Raw genomic sequence first — 16,244 nt, 5'->3', positions numbered from 1 at the left:
TAGAGGGAATACCCACATCAGGGAGAACATAAGCCCACTGAAATAAAATTTTAACATAAATATAGGTACTTATTTATATATGTATATATTTACACATATATACACATATATACACAATATTTGTAGATAAATATTTTAATGTAAGTCCTATATAATTAGGATATTGTATTTCAGATAGGTGCTGCTCAAGTATTTGAAATGTTTTCTTGGTTAAATTTTTGTTTATACCCTCAATAATTTGCTTAATTTAATAATATGCTTTTTTCAGATAGTACCGATAAAAGTCAGCCTAGCCCTGGTTCCAATTGTTACAGAATCTGAACTTTAGTAGGATCTGAATAAGTTCTACCACAGTTAAAAAAAAAACATACCTAGCTAAGCTGCTTCAAAATTTGAGGACCTAACAGCAAACTTTGGCTGTCTGCTCTAGTCAAGTACTCTTTACCCCTTAAACACAATTTAATTGTTTTGTCTTGGTATCTTGCTATTTGCTGTTCCCTATTCCTCCTAATCTATTCCTTCCTCCTAATCTATTCCTTTCCTCAGTCAAACACTTCCAAGTCTGCATCCTCCAGGAATCCTTCCATGATCAGATGTCATCTGACTTCTCAATGCCTTCCCCTAAATACTTACATATTTAATTTTAAATATATCCTTTTTACTCGTTAATCTATAGAAGCATTCTTTGTTGTTTGATGAGTGAATGCTGCCTTGCCAGCTAATGTAGAAGGTCCCTAGAGATACGATAGAGATAATCAGAGATAATTCTTTAGTTTCTTTTGTATTGCTCCCATAGCACCAGGCACAATATTCAATAAACTGGGCTTTTGGAATCCCCTTGAAATTCACTCTCCCTGTTACTCCCCATAACATGACGTAACATGGAAGTCATTATTCTCAGGAAAGACCGAAGAAGCTTTTGGAGGAGAGACACCAGAGAAGGATACCTTTTTCAGACTCAATGTTCATTGTCATAGCAACTGAACCATCCTTCTCATCTGCTTCATCCTCCTCATCTGTCACATTGACATACTGGGCCAACAGGGTAGCTTTCCATTGCTTCTCCTCCTCTGACACCATTTTGGGCTTCACCACAATCTGTGCCAGCTTCTTGATAAGGGTGACAATGGCTTGCACCTCATCTTCTTTTTTTCTTTTTTGTGACAACATTCTCGGTTTCCAACCACTGCTCGACAATTTCCCTGCAGATATCAAGGAATGAGACTTCTTGCAGGAAGGTGGCCAGGATGCCCTGTAGAGCATCCAGCCTGTCCTTCTCATCGTCCTCTTGCAGGATGCCCCAGATGTAAGCACCATGCATGGCCCAATCCACCCTAAGCACCTGCAGTGCCCATCCAGCCACGGCCTGAAGCCACCGTCCCCTTCACCCGAGGCCATGACTCTGCTGGGTGCCATGATCTTAGGGCTGGGATCCTCCCCACCCTGTAATCTCTTTCTAACCAGTTGTTCAACTCCTTTACTGTCTGAGGTCTGAGAGCTTCAGAAGCAACTGATACTGTGGATGGGGCTGCACTGCACTATGCTCCACTATCACCCAAGTGTGACACACCTTTCCTCCTTACCTTCTAAGTGGTCTTTGGTGTCTGTGGGCTGAGAGGTCTCAAAACTGCCACTGCTGCCAGTGATTCAGTTGCCCTGAGGCCTGTTCTGGGTTTGTTGAAGCCCAGTCTGTGATGGTGTGGCCTGAGCTAGAATGCACTCTTCTCTCACACTGGTGCAACAAACCTTTCCTGTCAACCTTCCACATTGACTTGGCCTGGAAATTCATTTCATTTTGTCTTTTTGTTGGTTCTGCTGCTTTAGAATTTGTGTAGAGTAATTTTTAAAGGTATTTGAAGGGGTATGGGGGAGATCCAAACCAGGGGTGTATCAAGCAAAAAAAGAAAACTACAGACCAATATCATTACTAAATATCCATTCAAAAAATTTAAATAAAATTCTGTGAAATATTCTAATGCAATTTATCCAATAATTCATTGATTTTTAACTTGGATTAATACCAAGGATGCAATCAACATAATAACAACCAACATAACACATATTGTTAAAAACAAAAACATACAAAATAATTGTTTATCTCAATAGATGCAGAAAACACCTTTACAAAATTTAACACTGATTTCTGCTAAAAATCCCTACAAAGCATAAGCATAGAGGAATTTTTTAATGTTGTTAAAAATACGTATCCAAAACCAAAACCAAGTATCATAGGCAGTGAAAATCTACTAATTTTTCCCAAAAAAAGTGCCCTCTCTTCCTGATATTATTTGGTATGATTCTAGAAATATAGCAATAAGAGAAAAAAAATCTATTAACAGCATAAAGAGAAGTGAAGAAAAGATAAAATTATTCCTATTTGCTTATACCGAGGGAGTTTACTTATAAAATTCTAAAGAATAAACAAAAAACAAAACGAGACAATACCTTTGGCAAAGGTTCAGGCTACAATATAAATTCACAAAAAAATCAATAGTATTTCAAAATCATACCTAAAAAAAATCCAAGAAGCACTAATAGACACAGAAATCCCATTCAAAATATCTCCAAATTGAACAAAATCTGGGGATAAATCTGTCAAAGCACAAATGATACATGGATTTATTTAATTACAAAGTGCTCCACAAAGAAATAAAGAGTAATTTAAATTACTATAAGAATATTCAATGCTCATCTGTGGGCCATGTCAATGTAATAAAAATAATAATGCTATAAAAGTTAATTTTCTTTTTTAATGTTATACCAATAAAATTACCAAAGAGAAACTTTATAGAATTGGATAAAATAATCACAAAATTCATTTGGAGGAATAAACTTTCTAGGTCAATAGAGATAATGAAAATAAAAAAAGGAATAAGAGTATCATTTCCAGACATCAAACTATATTGTAAAACAATAATTATAAAAAATTATTGAAATGATTAAAAAATAGAAAAAAATACTAATATAATTGCCTAGACAAAAAAGAGTCAGGAATAATGTAAATACTTAGCTAAACATGAAAAAATAAATGTTAGGAATTTCTCAAAAGTATTGAAACTATAACCATATGAAAGAATGTTTCATATCATCAATTAATAAGAAAAATACAAATAAAAACATGAGGCTTTACATCACATCTAGCATATTGACAAAGATGACTAAAGACTGGCATAATCATTGTTGGATGGGTTGCAGAAAGAGGGAAAGTAATGCACCATTGATAAAGCTGTGAATTCATACAATCATTCTTGAAAACAGTTTTGGAATTATGAAATTAAAGTGGCTAAAATGTTCATACCTTTTAACCTGAAGAGCTCATTGATAAGCATAACCTACCAATTGATGAAAAGAAATGCTCCACATATAACAATATACTTTAGCGGCATTTTCATGGTATCAAAGAATGGAAAATGAAGTAGAAATTCATGATGGGAGAATAAATTGTGCTAGGTAAACACAATGAAATATTATTGTGTTGTAAGAAACCATAAACATTATAAATACAGGGAAGCACGAAATGACTTACAGAAACTGATGCAAAACAAAGTAAGCAGAGTCAGGGAAACAAGAATGCAATTATGTCTAAAATGCAAATAGAACAAACAAAAGCCATGAAACAATTGAAAATTACTTTTAAAAAAAATTTAAAAATCAGCTTGACCAGCCCCAAAGAAAAGATATGAGAATACTACTCTCCCCATCCTTTGCAAATGTAAGGCTTCTATGAATGTGGAACGTTAAGTACAATATAAGAATTGTTTTAAAATTATTTATCAGTTTGGGTGAATTTTTTCTCTTCTTTCTCTTTTTTCATGTACACTTTTTTATTATAAGGGAAGTCCTTATAGGATGGAGAAAGATAAGTTATGCGGAATAAATGTAAGTGATATAAAGACAAAAGGTATCAATAATATCTATTTAAAATAAAGTTAGAAGGTAGAAAGAATATTAATCAAAAACTCAATTATGTAGAGGTAGTTATTTTTTTCTAAATAAGACAAAGTTGCCAACAGAACACAAAAAGTAATTAAAATATAGATTAGAATGAAGAGAGACTTAAGTAAGGGGATTTTAGTTAGAAGGCTATTGCAATATTCCAGGGGACAGGTGATGAGGGTCTGAGCTAGAGTGGAAACCTTATGAGTGGAGAGAAGGTGATACAAATGAGATATTATAAATGTAGAAATAACAAGATTTTACACCATATAAGCTATATGGACTCTTAAATGGAGACTTCTGAAAAGGAGAGGTTTTGGGTACAATATAACAAGTTTTGGACATATTGATTTTAAAATGGTGAAATCCATGTCTAAAAGATGTATAAGAGGCAGCTGGTGATATGTGACTCTGCTCAGGAAAGAGACAAGTGCTAAATATGTATTTCTGAGAATCATTTGAATAAAGATGATCATGTAATCCATGTGAGCTCATGAGATCAACAAGGGAGATAGTATAGAATAGATTAAAAAGAGATAGGGCCCAAGACAGAGCCTTGGGGCAGGGTGTACCATGAGTGAAATTTCAGCAAAGGGGACTAAGAAGAAACAGTAGAACTAGGAGAACCAGGATAGAGCAACATTGTGAAAAAAATGGAAAAGAGAAAGTATCTAGAAGGTAATAATATCTCAAATGCTTCAGAGATCAATATCAAGAAATAGACTTTACATTTGACAATTTAGAGTTTATTGGTGGAGAATTCAGTTTTAGTTGAACAATAAGGTTAGAAGCCAAATAGGTGAGGGCTTAGAATCAAGTAAGAGGAGAGGAAGTGGAGGCATTAAGCCTAGGCAACTTTCTCAAAGAGTTTGTCTATAAAGGGGAGGAGAGATATAGAAAAATAATTAGGTGAGATATTAGGATCCCATGAAGATTTTTAAGTATGAGGAAAATATATACACACATGTACTATATATACGTTCATACATACATACATATTTATAAATACATATACATCTGAGACCAGAGTGAAAAAAGGAAATAGTGGAGGAAGTTATTTGAGATGAGGGAGAGAGGAGAAGAGAGTTTTCTGTAAATCATTTCAAATTTTTTTAGTATAGTATGTGACAAGATCCTTACTATTAGGAAGGAGGTGAGAGAAAATGGGAAATTGGCATGAAAAGGTGAGGAATGATGAAGTTTGGAATGGCCAATGTGGTGAGTAGAATGGAGACTCAAAATAAAAGAGAATATTTGTCTTGCTAAGGGCCCAGTTGATGTACATTTCTAGTGCACCCAGTCAAAATTGTTTCCTTATTTCCTCTTCTTCAATTTAGCAATACAGCAATAGAAGAAAAAAAAAACAGATTATGGGAATAATACAGGGTTAAGGTTTGGTATAATATAAATCAGTGATAGGACAAGGAGGCAAGGGATTCAAGAGAAGAAGATTGCAAAGAGTTGAATTGATACACCATGGGGTTGAGTTAGGGAAGAGAGAAGAGTTGTAGCCCATGCAGCAATTATGGTCTGTGTGAGAATTGAGAAGAGGAAAAAATGGAAGTCACAGTAAGGACGAAAATTAGAGTTAGAGGTGATAATAAGTAGGGAAAGATGGAATCCCAAAAGATAATGATCAAAGTAATGTCAGAGTTTGAGAATAAGTAAATATGAAATTTGTGTGTGCTAGTGAGATCAAGAATATGATCATCTCTGTTTATAGTTAAGGCAGGAGTAGGTTATGGGAATTAAAATGGATAAAGAACTAGGAAGTTCTGTTATTTGTGGAAATATCATTATGCATACTGAAGTCACCTAGTATAAAAGCAGGAGAAGAGAAAGAAAGACTATGAGCCACCTCCTCCAGGAAACTGGTGAAGGTCTTCTATATCTCTCAATGTGAACTCTCTCTCTCTCTCTCTCTCTTCCTCTCGCTCACTGTCTCTGTCTGTCTCTCTTTGAACTTTTTGTGATATTTTGCTTAGTCCATTCTTTTGTATTTATCACAATCTCCTGGAAATTTTGGGGGGCTCCTTTCCTTCCAACTAGTTAAATTCTATACAAATGAGCTTGAGCTGAAATGCAAAATTACATATCCTGCAAAACTAAACCTATTCACCAATAAAAAAAAAGTCAATGTCTAACAAAAGGAAATATACTTTTTCATTCCTTCAAAACCAAAACCTGAAAACCCTTGTTTAACAGGTAATTTTACTTGCAAACAACTGAAACAACAGAAAAAGAGGAAAGGCAAATACATACATTTATATAGAAAATGTTAAATAATGAAATCAATTTTCTATTTATAAGCTTACATTTATAAGTTCTTTAGCTTTTCAGAAGGTATTTTTCTACTCCATTTTGTGATTTCTTGTGACTGTGGAATAATCTTGTCACTCAAATTTCCTTTGTGTTTGAAGAACTTTTCTTGGCCATTTAAATCTTTTAAAGATTTTCATTTAAATTGATAAATTTAACTGATATGCATATATATATGTGTATATATATATATATAATACACACATATATCTATATCAACATAGATATAGTAATTGTTTTGGGATTTGAAGCCTGTTTTTTTTTTCATAGTAGTCATTTCTGGATGTTCAATATTTGTTTTCTGTATTCAGAAGTTCTGGACTGTTTTTCTTTCAAATTACATCCTGATTATAACATTTAGGCTTTCGAACTCATGTTCTTCTTGGAAACTTATGATCTTTCATTCATCTATGTGAATCCCGTCTTCAAGGTCAGTTGTTTTGTCTTCTATAGAAATCATGTGTTCTTTAAATGCTATTGACTTTTACTTCTCTTCTACAAACTTTCCTCCATTTCAGTATATTTGTGTTTCAGATCTTTTCATGTCACACTTTTATAGAGATATTTTACATTGTGGATTAAATTTTTTTATATATTTAAATTATGCATTGAGCACTTTATTTTCTGACCTCTTTTTGTTCCTTCCTTCTTTTATGAATTTTACTCTGCTTTTAATTTCATTGTGGGCTTTCTTTTTTTTTATGATCACTAGGAAGTTCACAAGATTCTGTCTGTCAGCAGACATTACTAGTTCACTTTCTTTCATAATATTTTAAAGAGAACCTTGAGTTCTCTTTGAGGTTTTATATATGCTTCTTTTTGTTTTAAGGATACTGTCTGTTGATTTGTCATCTTATACATTGATGTTTTATCAGATATTTCTCTGGGTATCTGGTATTATTAGTGTGTGTGAGTGTGTGTGTATGTGTGTGTGTGTGTGTGTGTGTGTACACATATATACACATACATATTGTATTTCCTCATCACTCCCTTCTTGCTCTTTTCCACTTTGTCAGTGACCCTAAACTGGGCTGCAAAACTGTATCTCCCTCCTCACATTGGGGCACATAAAGTTTGCTAGTTAAAGCCTCCACCTCAAGTAGCTTCTGGGGTAGAAGAATGACCCTAGTTGGGTTTCAGTCTCCTTTCCTTCAGGCCCAACATAACCATCCATGCTAGTATCTGGCCCAAAGAAACCTTTATCAAACCCTCTTAATTCTAGTATCTCTCCTCTGCTGATTACCTCTAATTTATCCTCCATCTTGTTTGGACACAGCTGTTTGCATGTTGTCTAGCCACATTAGACTTTAAGTTCCTTGAGAGCAAGGACTGTGTATATGGATTAATAGGCCCCTTAAAACAAATATGTGCCCTCTTATGAGTCATCTCTGAAGGTTGGAAACCTTTGTCTAAATTATTGGTAGATCTGGAAATGGTTCAATAACTGGACCCAAAGAGTAATCATTAATGGACCAACATTGACTTAGAGGAGACTCTCTAGTGAAATATCCCAGGGGACATACTCTTGGTTTTATTTTATGTAATATTTTTATCAATAGCGTAATGTAGCAAGGCCATCTGAATTGCAACTGCTACAATTAATTCCATAATATCTGGATTGTGGTTGCTAAGACCCTTCCTAAGTAGTGTGCTTGAGTGGACAGAGGGCTTGGTTTGTTGTCAGACAAGTTGATTTCAAATTCCAACTCTTCTACTTCTGACTGTGTGACATTAGGCAAATTACTTCAACTATATTGCTTCATTTCCCTAGTTTGCAAAATAAGAGAGTTGGACTGGATGACCACAAAGATTCCTACTAATGTGACATCTGTGATCCAATGTTAATTATTTAGAATTTTTGTAAATACAAGTGACATCTTACCTTCATAAACATAAGTGAATTGACATTGTGTTCTTGAGAATATACACATATATACAAAGACATATGTATATAATGAGCTATACTATGGTTAAAATAGTATGCATTAAAAGAAGAACAATGCCCAGAATGATGGAGATGACACTCCTGCTGTCTTATACTAAGGCCTGGTCAAAGCAACATATTTTAAAAGGAGCATTTACAAAGTAGATAGCATTGAAAGTTATATAAGAAAGGAAGCTAATGAGACTCAAGACCATGTCATAAGGGGATCTATTGAAGAAATGGTATAAATGTTGGTCTGAAAGTAAGTATTTAGAAGACGTAATAGCTATCTTCAACTTTTTGAATCATGTTGCCTTTACTATGAACATTATCATCACCTCCTCCTTCCTAGAAACTTGGATTGAGCCCCTGGTACTTACTTAGGCCCTGATCCATGAACTTTTGCCTTCTTTTAGCCTGATTCAGGGCACTACTTCACCACCTAGTCACCTCCAACCTGTAACAACCTCCCCCCCTTATTTTGAACTTACCTTTACATGTCATCATCTCTCATTAGAATGTAAACTCTTTGAGGGCAGGGACTGTCTTCCCCAATGCTTAATCTAGTACCTGGCACATAATAAGTACTTTACCAATCTTTCCATCTATATAAAAGTGGAATTAAATCCACTATTTTAGGTTTCAAAGTGCGTAACTAAGAGCAATGTAAGAAGTCACAAAAAAAAAAGATTTAAGTTTAAGTTCAAAAAAATTGTTATCATTTAGATCTGTGCAGATGGTCAATGGGGTGCAATGGGTCTCAGGAAGTCATACTTTCTTCCTCATAGAGGTTTTTAAAATGCTTATTGGAGACATTGTGTCTGTTTGAGACAGCTCAGGACTAGAAAGTAGTAAATAAAGGTTGAAATACTACTTATGAAAAAAATCTTAAAAAGCTGGGAAATATTCAGCCTAGGGGGTTTTATTTTTAAAGGAGGGAAAACATAACTTACTAAAAATGTGAAAACAATGTTCTAAAATAACTTGAATAATTTTTTGGATACATTTTTGAGTACAGAAGGCACAAACCACACATTTGAAAAAAAAATTCTTTTGTTTTTACTGAAAAATGTGTTATTGCTCTAATTAGTAATTTAATATGTATATTTGTTTATAGGACTATTAAGTAAATAATCAGATGATTTTCATTAATTATAGACCTAAAAACAAAATAAATACATTATACCAAATGAATGTATTTAAATAATAATTTCAAAATATTTTAAATTTAACTTCTGACGTGTTTTAAGTCATTAGTATCATACGCATATATAAACATGCATATACATATACACGCATATACATATACATATACACATATATATTTATACAAGCACATATATATACATACACCCACAAACATACATTATATATACACATATATATTATATATATGTCTCTGTGTGTGTTGACAAGCAGTAAATGAGGCAGTTAGGTGGCACAGTGGATAGGGCACCTGCCCTGTAGTCAGGAGGACCTGAATTCAAATCCGGCCTTACACACTTGATGCTTACTAGCCGTGTGACCCTGGATTAGTCACTTAACTTCATGGCCTAGCCAAAAAAAAAAAGAAAAAAAAGAAAAGCAGTAAACAATTCTACTTTATAGGACGTAGCAGACAGAATAAAAAGATTCCAGGAATTCAATCATATGCTCAAGTTGAAAGAGGACTAGACTTGAGAGAGTTTGGAGATGAGTTCAAGTCCTTGGCTCTGATGTTTAATAATTATGTGATAGTGGAAAAGTCACTTAATGACTCTAATTTTATTTCTCATCTATGAAATGGGTCTAAAAATATTAATATTACCAACCTTAGAAGTTTGTTGTAAAGAAAGCAGTTTGGAGATTGTAAAGTCCCATATAAATTTGATTGATTTATTTGCATGCTACCTATTATAACTATGCATGTTCAATATATTTATACTCAAAAATATGCAAGAATCTTCTTCTAATCTCTTTCATTTATATATACTCATATGTAGCTACACACATATGGGTAGAAAGGTGTATATTGCATACGTACATATAAAGAGACCCATATGTATTTATTCACATGTATGTGTGTATTTCTTACTCTGGCAAAATCACATGTATTCCCTGTATATGTTTATATATATATATATATATATACACACACTTATATATATATACTTATATATTATATATACACACACACACATATATGTGTGTGTATACATGCACATATGCATTTGTGTACAGGTATACAATATATACATACATATAGAGAGAGACAGAGAGAGATTCATAAATACTGACATATATACATATACCTTCATTTGTAATAATGCATATATGCATTTATATATACAAGTATATTACACATCTGAGCATATATATGTATACTTTTATTTCTGAATATACACATGGATATATTACATACATATATATGATATACATAAGTATATATATATACACTTACTTATCTTCCTATCCATCCATTCATCTATCTATCTATTTATCTAGCTGTCTATCTGACTATTCATCCATCCATCTACCCATCCATCCATCTTTTTTCTATCTATCTATCTATCTCTGTCAAAATCTTCCATTTTGGGAAACTCCAATGTAGAAACTCCCTCATCAATTCATTCATTAATTCATTGAACAAATATTTCTTAAATATCTCCTCTATGTCCAGCACTTTGCTAAAACAAAATAGTCCCTCCTTCCTGTATCTTATGTTTTCCTGGGAACAAACAATATAGTCAGATAAATAAATGCAAACTATGCAAAGTCATCTCAGTGGGGGTGGGGAAAGAAAATAATAGTTGGGATTATCAGAAAAGTGTATTGTGGGAGGTAGCTCTTGGTCTTATTCTTGAAGGAAGACTGTATAAATTAACAAGTTCACATTTTATAGTCTTTGAGAGTTTCCTGGGCCACTGAGAGACTTTCCCAAGGTCAAAGAATTACTATGTTTCAGATGGAGGAAATGAAAAAGGCCTATCCTCAGTCAACTCTGCAATGCTGAGTGAGTCCAAATATGATGACACCAAGGGTAGATTCTATAGGAAGAGTGAACTCAGCTAGACACCTTGGGCACCTTTCTCTCTTTTCCATTTGTTCTTTTCTGATTTTAAGAAAATGATTCCCCAGAGATATATCCCAAGGTCCTTGTGAGTTCAAAGGGCCTGGAGGTTCCACAAGATGTTAGCCTGAGTCTATTCTAAAACAAGAGTCAGTCAGCAAGTATGAGGACAACTAGAACCTACTTGATCCTTGCTTGTTCACATGGTCCCAAGGTGGAAGACAAACTGAAACTCCATGAACTCTTTTTGTTAATTAATTTTTTTAGCTCAAACACATTCTGATTCTTAACAAGCCTCTTTTTTTTTTAAAGGCAATTGGGGTTAAGTGACGTGCCCAGGGTCACACAGTTAGCAAGTGTCAAGTGTTTGGTCTGAGGCCGGATTTGAACTCAGGTCCTTCTGACTTCAGGGCCAGTGCTCTATCCACTGTACCACCTAGCTGCCCCTCCATGAACTCTTAAACTCTCTACACTCTAAACTTAAAATCTAGATTGGAACTGAACTGAACTGACATCTCCTTTCTCCCAGAAACCTCCAAAAACACACCATAATCCAAAATGTCACCAACTAGTAGAGTCTGGGATAATGTTTCTTGAGCATTTCTCATCTCTACAGAAATGTAGGTGTTACAATGATATAACAGCATAACATATTATAACAATATAATGCAAAACATGTCACCAACTGATGTTGCTAGAAGAATACAGTATCCTATTTCCTATGTTCTACCACATACATACATGTACATGTGTATATATATGTGTGTCTGAGTGTGTGTATTTTGCATGCATATCTCTTTTTTCTCTTACTTTCTCTCAATAATTCCATTAATTTCTCACAAGATCAGACTCAAACAATATTCTGGAGTATATAAGACATCTCTATGCCTCCTATTGTTCTCCCTTTCTGATCTTTATGGTTTCTCCTTCTTGATGCAAATATCAAGTCATCTTCTGCTCCTTCAGTTTTCCAATCTAAAGTAGCTTGTTAATAAAAATGTATCTGATATTAGTTACATATCTTAGCATGAATTTTATTTTTATTATCTATTTTATTTATTTATAATTTTATTACCTATTCCAAGATGTTTTGCATTTTTAGGTTTGTCTATAAGGATTGAATGAAATGTTTGTGTCCTGTTAAAGTATATTAGGCACCAAGGCTCCTCTTGGTGGAAGCATTTTTTTCCTTGGAAACTGGAAGATTTTCTTATACCACAAATACACTTCACCTATGCCTGAGATACCCAGATTTTTCTTATGAAGCTTTAGTACTTGAAAGAGTGATAGAATATACAGATTTAAGAGGGCATAGTACAATAACAAGAGCACTGGATTTGTGGTCAAAAGAACATAGTCAAATTCTTTCTGACACTGATAGGTGTATGAAGTATTGAGTAGACACTAAAGGAATTATAGTGTTGAAAAGGACCTCCAAAGCCATTCAACCCAATAAGAACATGATGAGGAATTTCAACTACAATATATCTTACAAATGGTAATAGAGCCTATGTTTGTAGTCATCCTTAGTGAGGAAGAACACAATTTTTGGCCGCTATGTGGCAGAACAGATAGAGTACTGGGGTTGTTATCAGGAAAAACTGAGTTTGCATTCCACCTCAGACACTTAGTAGCTGTATGACCCCGATAAAGTCAATGAACCTCTGTTTGCCTCAATTTCCTTAACTGTAAAATGAGGACAATACTAACACTTACCTCCCAAAGTTACTGTGAGGATGAAAATGAAATAATATTTTTTTAACAAGCTTAGCACAGTACCTGGCACATAGCAGGTCCTATATAAATGGAAGCTTATAATCATCATCATCATCACCACCACCACCACCACCACCACCACCATCATCATCATCATCATCCTTTCCCAAGACCAATCATTGTAAATTCAGATAACTTTATTTCTGAAATAGTTTTTCCTGACTTCATGCTTAAATTTGTCTCTTCTCAACTTCTATCCTATGCTCTACTGTGGTTTTTGCCCACTCATTACAAGTCTAATCCTTTTCCAATATGAAGCCCTTAAAATATTTGAAAACATCCATGTGTCTCATAAATTTTCTTTTCTCTAGACTAAACACTTCTTCCTTCTGTTGATCCTAATATGCCATAATATTGTGCCACTAATAATATTGGTTACCCTCTTTTGAATATTTTCCAGCTTATAAATGCTCCACCAAAAATGTGGTGCCAAGAACAGAATACATTACACTAGATGTTGTTTGACCAGGGTGGAAAACAGTAGAACCATTACTTTTCTAGTGCTTGATACTTTGTCTCTTTTAACATAATTTAAGTTGGAATACCATTGGAGGAAGTCATACAACATTATTGATTCCTTTTGAGCTTGAAGTCCATGAAAAACCCAAGGTTATTTTTCTGTTTGTTTTGATTTGTTTTCCCAGAAGAACTGCTTTTTATCCATGGTTCCCACACCTTGTAATTCTGAAGTTAATTTGGGAACCCAAGTGTAAGGTTATATATATATATATAAACTTATTAGATTTCATCCTACTTGATTTGGCTCATTTTTTGACCATGTTAATATCTTTTTTGGATACTGACTGGGTCATCCAGTGTGTTAGCACTGAAACTTTTATGAGCATGCCATCTATCCTTTTGTCAAATCATTTATAAAAATGGTAAATGACACAAAGCTAGGCATAGACCTTTGGAGTACTCCACTACAAATCTCTCTCCAATTTGGCATCAATCCATTAATGATAACATTTTGGGTCCAGTTATTCCACCAGTTCTGAATCCACCTATAGCATAATCATTCTATTGTCTCTCTTGTATCTCTTCATATCTTCAACAAGAATAACATGAGAAATTTTAGCAAATGAATTTCTAAATTCTAGGTAAAGTAAATCCATAACAGTTCTTTTGATTTAGGCTAATAATCTTGTTAAAAAAGAAAATGAGGATATTGTGATATAATCTGTTCTTGGTAAAGCCACGTCGGTTTGTTGTCATCACTTACCTCCTCATCTAGATGTTTACTATCTCTTTAATAGATTCTGGTGTAACAAGGGACTGACATGTCCCATGTGCTTATGAGTTTACACAAAGTGCTCAACTGATACAAACCCCATGTAGACCTTGGAGCAAGTACACATGTTCAGTTGCCCTTTCTGATCTGCTAACTTCATGATGAAAAGAATTATCTTCAATTGGCTGTGTGTCTCTAATCTAGGACAGATTCAAAAGGCAGTTTTCATCCAGAACCAGTCTCTTCTCTTGGCCTGACTTATTTCCTGACTCATAGCATTCTGGTGGTAGAAGAGAGGCAATGTTATATGGAGAGAAACATTGAGTCCTTCCCAAAGAGTGTGCTGAAGCCAACTCATTATTAAATTTTTTTTTTAGTGTTAACATTTACATTTCAACCACAATCTTCCACTGGATCCTGCGAAAAATCTCAGGACCCAACATCCAAGTGTGTTGGGAATAGTAGTATTCCCCAAACCCCTGGTTCTATTTCAATTTAGCCCCCATAACCATCATTGAAAGGAGAAATCCTTATTGGAGATAATGACCTCCAAACTATGTACAGTTACCAAAACCTGCAATTTCTCAAGAACCATAGCCACAGAAGATCCTGAAAATAAATTTCTCATCCCCTAAGTTGTTTTTTCACTGTCAAATGTTTCAAAATTAGAAACACAGAGAGAATTGTCAATGGAAATAGCATTAAAAAGGTGCATTACCATCCGCATTGCCATTAAATTCTAACACACTGAGTCTTTCCAAATGTCTTGCATCATATATGTTGTCTCCCTCATTAGAATAAGAGTTCTTTGAGAAGGGGGTATTTGTATCCCCAGTGTTCACCACAGTGTTTTTTACAAAGTGAGCACTTAAAAAATGATTTTTTATCTATGCTTGCATTCGTGCATTCATGTATGATTCAGTTTCTTCAGCATAATTTCTATTCTTTGGTTATTGGACAAATATCTTGCATTTAGCCAATACTGTAGCTAACATTAATAGATAATCTAAGAACTATGTGTGTGTGTGTGCGTGTGTATTTAACAATTCCTGCCCCCCTTTTCCACCACTCTTTCAATATCTCTACTGAAAGTAGAAGAGAGGAATAATGTTCTGAAGACAATTTGGTATTCTTTGTTTCATGGGGTTTCATGGTCAGATAATATATTATCAAGTGGCCAAATGGCTAATGATGAACCAATCCATCCTTAGGTGGGCTTGTACTTGGAAAACATATATGGTCTCTTTCTAAGCCTTTCCCGCATGGCAGCATATTCCACAGTTGTTTTCTGCAAGCGTGGCATTGGAGAATATAGGGTTACTTCCATGACATCATGAGGCATCAAAGTAGGAATTTATGTAGACTAATGGAAAATAGCAGAAAAAGAAGAGTTGAGGGGCTCTGCATTCTCTTTGTCATTCATTATTATTATCCCACCAACACCAAAAATGGTTATCCCTTTTAAAATATATTCCTCTTTTCCACAATATAGCTATAAACCAACAAACAAACTTTTTGATATTGTCAGCATTCCTGTCTGTCCTCAGTTTATTCTGCATTCTAGCACTCCCGACATTACAATTATAGCACAATGCTCTGTTTTTGTATTTATCCTCTGCTACTTGTCCTTGCTTTCATGTCTATTTAAAATGAGCTGGTCAATGAGTTGTTTATTTATATTGGTTGGCACAGACTTCTATTCAGAATTTTTCTTCTTCTGATTTCAGGATTTCGTTTTTGAGAACTTCTCTTAACTTCTAGGCTAAACTGTCTTGCAAAATATCAAAAAGGCTTTGTAAAATGCTTTGCTAATATCTTAATAAAGTATATTTGTGTTATTTCCCTGATGATGTCTAGTCACCATATCCTAAAAAATTAAGTAGATTAATCTTGTATGACATGTTAAAGATGAAGTTACATTTTGTATGATCATTGTTTCACTTTCTACTTGTTCATTGACTATCCTTTTAATAATCTACCTATTCTACCTCTACTTTCTTTGAACCTGT

The 16,244-nt window shown here is 34.1% G+C and overlaps 1 pseudogene; it reads right to left on the bottom strand.

The window, feature by feature from the left end:
- Positions 1-897: 897 nt before the first annotated feature.
- Positions 898-14,962, bottom strand: LOC114054000 (annotated as a pseudogene).
- Between the last annotated feature and the right edge of the window lie 1,282 nt (positions 14,963-16,244).

This window comes from Vombatus ursinus, unplaced genomic scaffold (genome assembly GCF_900497805.2).
Source record: "Vombatus ursinus unplaced genomic scaffold, bare-nosed wombat genome assembly UNPS02014812.1, whole genome shotgun sequence".
Lineage (NCBI taxonomy): Eukaryota > Metazoa > Chordata > Mammalia > Diprotodontia > Vombatidae > Vombatus > Vombatus ursinus.
The sequence above is the reverse complement of the archived record's forward strand: the minus strand, read 5'-3'. Positions and strand labels throughout refer to the sequence as shown.